Source organism: Vigna umbellata, chromosome 5 (assembly GCF_029865625.1).
Source record: "Vigna umbellata cultivar VRB3 chromosome 5, Vumbellata_1.0, whole genome shotgun sequence".
NCBI lineage: Eukaryota > Viridiplantae > Streptophyta > Magnoliopsida > Fabales > Fabaceae > Vigna > Vigna umbellata.
Window position 1 is genome coordinate 49,457,253 of NC_142169.1, and position 6,000 is coordinate 49,463,252.

The window sequence follows — 6,000 nt, forward strand, 5'->3', positions numbered from 1 at the left end:
TGCTTTCTTTCATTAATTGTTAGGGTTTTTCCTCTTTGCTCTAAGCATGCATTGTTTAACTCATTTGATGTCATGATTATTGATTTTGTCGATATGGACACACACGGGGAAATCTAGATCTGGGAATCTCTCCCAATAGTAGTATAAACCTAGACATATGAGTATGATGGTTGGTTGCCTCTAAGCTTTTGTGCTTTATAATGCATGAGTAATTGCTAGGGAGACAAGACATTGTAAACTAGTGATTATGATTAGGCTTTCTTCACCGAGACATCGGGTTTAAGGTAATTTAGAAAGTGGCATTAACATTAATGAAGAAAGATGAATTCTTGAATACATGAGAGTGGATAGGATGAAATTGATAAACCCCAACAACATATTCATTCATATATTTTAAATCACGTGTTTTGTTTCTTCTTGCCCGTTGATCAATACATGCATTCATATTTAATTTTCAGTATTTTGCATTTAAACCTACAATATTTTGATCACAAGTCTTAGATAATCAACAAATCACATAATTGTCTAGGTCGTGAGTCCTTTGGGAGAACGATACTTGGTCTTGCGAGTTTTATTACTTGATACGATTTGGTTACACTTTCCACAGGTTAAACAATAACCAAGACCTCCAAGGAAAAGAATGACTGATGTTGCTTCATCAAAACCATGAGTGGGCGTCTTTCTGAACAAGATTTTGTATTTATCCCATGCTTGACCTAACATCTCCTCCATACCTTGCTTGAAAGAAGAAATTTCTTGCTTCCCCTTGTTGATTTTTGACTGTGGGAAGTACTTGTTCAGAAACTTTGAAACCACAGCTTCCCATTCAGTAAAGCTCTCATCCGGGAAAGAATTCAACCATAACTTAGCATTGCCTCCCAATGAAAAAGGAAACAAACTAAGCTTTATAGCGTTATCCGGCACAGCATTGATCTTTATAGTGTTGCAAATCTCGTTGAATGTTGTCAGATGTTCATATGGACTTTCATGAGACAATCCATTAAATTTGTAGAATTGACCCTCGGCCTAGCAATGTTGTTAAAGTGATGAGGGCCAACAACAGTGGTGTAATCACTAGTACAAAAACAACGTTTTACATCGTTTATTTTTTGCTTTTAACGACGAATTCGAGACCGACGTCAGAGCGGGTGAGGTAAATTTTATGCCGAATATTAGTGGGCGACGTAACTAGGACAATTTGACATCGAGTGGATCAAGAATTGACGTAAGCCTAACATCGATTTTGTGCAATGACGTGAGGTTTCGTCCATTAGTAAAGAGAATGACGTCCAATATTTGAATAAATATTTATATTAATAGTAAGATTTGTTGTCTATTGTACGAGGGAAGTGACATAAAGTTCACGTCCATACTGAAGATAACAGACGTAATGTTCACGTCGAAATTCAAAGAGGACGTCAATTTTTGAGTAACATTTTAATAAATATTTATATTTAAAGGAATATTTAACGTATAAGGGGAAGGACGTAAGGTTAACGTCGAACTTGTCAATATGTGACGTTACTGTCGTTGTATGAACGTCGAAAGTGTATACTTCGACGTTATGTTCAGTGTTTTTTTAAAATTTGATTCGATTTAGCTCATTTAACCAAACCTGAAATACAGAAACCAGTTTTGCACTTCATATATATTCACATAATTAATTAATTTAAATCATGTTATCATCAATTCATCAGTTCCAATTAAATAGTAAAACTAAAAGACGCTAATGTTATCGTCAAAACTTAAAAGAACCCAGTTTTCCATTCATCTATTCACAATATTCATCTATTCACAATAATCTATTGACAGTTTAAAAGTTGCACATGTAAGCAAATGCTACTATCATGAAACGAAAAACATAAAGCTATAGCTATTTAAAATGTTTATTCAAATATCCTGCCCATTCCTCTCTTATCGTCTTTACTACTGAAGTGGACAATAAAGAGGTAGTGTTGAACCGATGCATAATCAAGGAAACTTTACTATTATATTCATTTTAATGTCAAAAGTTTCTTGATATTTGTAAGATTTTCAAATATAAATTTCTACCTCAGTCCATTCCCATCTGATTTCTGCTCGGATGATTGCCTTCATCCATGACATGATGTAGTAGCCACATGCCCAGGAATCATTATGCCTATTACACTAAACATGTGAAAGAACTTAGTCAAATGTAATGGTTTGTTTAAATTTGACTACAAAAATTAAAGGTTAAAGATCAACGAATTCGAACCTTAGGATATATAATTTCAAGTTGTTGTCCTCTGGTCCTAGTCACAACTCTAAACAAATTTGAAACATTTGAAACATTAGAAAGATAAGTTAATATATTAATATCATAATTAATTGATAAGAATGAATGAAATACTTACGTTTGTATCAAGGACTTCAACTTCGCTTTAATCTTCCTATGAAGAGAACAAACCCATACAACTTGTGCATTTTTTCTCCACCAATGATCTCATATGCATCATCGAAATTAATATACAATGGAACATGGCACTCGAGGCCAAATGTTCTTAACTCCCACAGCATCTCTACCGGTCCTTTTCTCAACTTATTTAATCTGGAGGTCAATATGGATATAGCATCATGGTCTTCTGCTTCCTCATGAGCCTCATTCACAGGTTGAGCAATTGGTTGTTTCTCAGAATGGTAGACTTGCAACTCACATTTACAAAAGTTAGGAATCGTTTAATTATAACTTGAAGATTTAAGATAATAAAAAGAAGAATATAATATCGTTGGTGGGCCAAAATATGGCATCATCATAGCCTTACGCCAAGCTATAAATGTGCCTAAGGCCTCCCCCACGAATTGGATTTCAGATGTAGGCACTGGCACTCGGGCCTGGGGATCTCTTGGACCATCAATCATTACCCGCGCATGAGTGGGCAATAAAGGAGAACCATGAATGGTCTAGCCTCCTGCAATCTGTCGTCCCACAGCCACTACGTGCGGAGGATCCTCATCAACCAAAAACTCATACTGAATATTGTAATCAGTACGATCTGTAGTAGAGCATGAGCCTTTGGTGCTCACACAAGGTGCAGTAGGATATGCAATCAGTTTCTCCTCCTTGTTTAAGCCATCATGCAGGTACTGCTTATCCATCATGTACCTTCGTGGTTATCTTAAGCAGTTTACATATATAGCTCTCTTTGTTAGCCATATGTTTGACTCAGAATCACGGATATGAGAATCCAAACCTTCAGCTTTCAGTCCAGCAATATGTGAGCAAACATTATCATCAATAGTAATGTTAACACCTTTGACCCTTGAGTGAATGACCCCATTTACAACCCTCAGGTTTGTGTAGAAAACCTCTACCAAATCTGGATAGCAATCTCCTTTCATTTGGATAAAATCAGTAAGCCCTTGATATGCAATCCATTCTTGAAAAAGGAACCCTTCTTTCTTGAACAATTGCATGTCCAGATACTTGTGAGGAACTACATATTTTATAACTCTCCAGAATAAAAACTTTCCTCGGATCTCGTCGTCACTTATCCATCCAGATGGGTTTGCGTTTCTTGTAACCCGGGCAACCTTCTCTTTTCTTCTAGATGATGATGATGAAGAAACCATGTCTGGATAGAATTCTTGGAACGTCTTTCACAATCTAGTAGTTTTTAACTTCTCAACTTCGAAGCTTAAAATATACAATGGTTACATCGAATTTTACTAGGCTTTGGCGTACTAATTGTTAGCCAGAAGACAAAGAGTTTGACAAAAGACAAAGGTTACGTCGTATTCTATGGATATACGACGTTTTCTTTTTCATCCTCGCGCCTCTTTTTCCTTTTTAAAACCTCTCATAACCTCCTAGTACCATTATATTTTAATATAATATTTACATTTTAAGATAACCTCCCATTAGAAGTACAACGTTATGGATATTCAAGGTTTTCTTCTTCAGCCTCCCGCCCTTTTCTATGTTTTTTTCATTTATAAACCTCCCATAACCCACCATTACCTTTATATTTTAAGATAAGATTTACAATTTTTTTTTATTTTTATATTATATAAATTTGTTTAAATTTATCTTGTAATATTTACATACTATACAATATAAGAATGATTTGTCGGTGAACTTTAAAGAGAATAAAATTTTGTTTCTTTAAAATATTAATTTTATTTCATATGGAAAATAATAATAATAATACTTGTGTTTTAGTTATAGATCACAATAATTAAAATCATAATAAGTATTTTTTATATTATTAAAAGTAATTTGAAATGAATGTTTTAGGCTAAAGAAAGGTATGATTATACTAAAAGACTTTGATTGATTTTAAAATTATATTACTTTAAGTATGTGAACAAATTAAGTTGACTAATAAACTAAAGGTTAAGATAGAATATCGTGGAAAAAAATTGAGATAGCTCAGTTAGAAAAAAAATATTTAGACAAGTTAACAATAGAGATGCATCACACCAAGTCAAAGATCGAGAAGAGACAGCGTGTATGGAGAATGGTCAGATAGATCTAGACCAAAAATTAAGCATAATGGGTTGGGTCGAAGATTAAGGCAGGTTAAGTTTGACGGTGGAGACTGGTTGGGATGGGCTGACCTAAGCCAAAGGTAGGATAAAGGACTATCTCGTGAATAATAATTAGTATAGGAAATAAAATAAATTGTATTTTTTTTATCAAAGATTAACATCTTGGTGGCAAATATTTCTTTTAGGGTTTTTTAGGTGCCTTAAACATTTATACCTATATATAGGGACACCAAATACATATGTAGACACTTTGGAAGTCATAAATATGCATTTGCAATGTTGAGGAAGGATTCTTTTGGTTCTTGGTTTACAACTCTGATTCTTATCAAAGATTAACATATTTGTGGCAAATATTTCTTGTAGGGTTTCTTAGGTTGACTTAAACATTTGTATAAATGATTATGATATCAAAAAATACTATGATTAACATTATTAGAAAAACAAATTTGACCCCTCTCATGCATTATTTCTTCGCTTTTTAGTATTTTAACAAAGTGTGATCAATATCTAGCCACGTTGTCATTAATATGACCATAAATAATCATTAAAAACTCATTTGCATTTCTTAATTTATAACACTTTGAATCGATTCTTTATTACTTAGAATCGATTATATTACCTTAGCAACATTGAGAGTGGAATTATATGAATATAGAGTAGCACATCAAACTTTTTAACTTCAAGCCCTCCAAATCTCCCTTTCTTCGCGGGTTATTGAAAAGTAGACAATATCTGGGGAGCGGGACGTCATTTTGTTTTTAAATGAATCAAACGAAATTTATTGATTTTTTTATGAATGATGTTTGAACGTCGAATTCGGCGGGGCTTCGACGTTTGTACAAGAAGGTGGAGTGTGGTAGTTACTAAGCATAATTACACGATGTACGTCATCAGTTCATCTATAAATATAGCTTGCATTTCACATAATCCCTGCCTCGTGTTTCCGTATTTGACATATTAGGATTCATGTTTTTTATCTCCTTTGCATTTTCTTTTCGTTAGATATCTAAACATGTTTGTTCTTCATATTGCAATTTGCTCAGTTGAATGTCAAAATGCCTCATTCATGTCTCAGCTCATATGAAGGTGGCCTTTGATATTCAAGTGAACAAAATGCTTTTTATAGTAAAGAAATGATTAAGTTATCTTACTGAAAGGAAAGTGCTTGGGAAAAAGAAATATGGTTCACAATATGTTTAATGTTGAAACAATTTAATGATCTAAAATAATTATATAAAGAAGATGCTCAACTTCAACATTGAACTATGTATGAATCGTTTTTTAAATTGTCTTGGAGTTGTCTTCTACCATTAGATTTCAGAGCTATTTGATTTCTTATGGAGAAGCAACTCAAAAAAATTAAATTTATAATGTTGACGTCATTTGTTGAGTGCATTCAATACGAAAAACTACTGATGTTTGAACGGCGGATTCGGAGGGACCTCGACGTTCAGACAAGATAGTCAGTAAGCATAATTACACGATGTATGT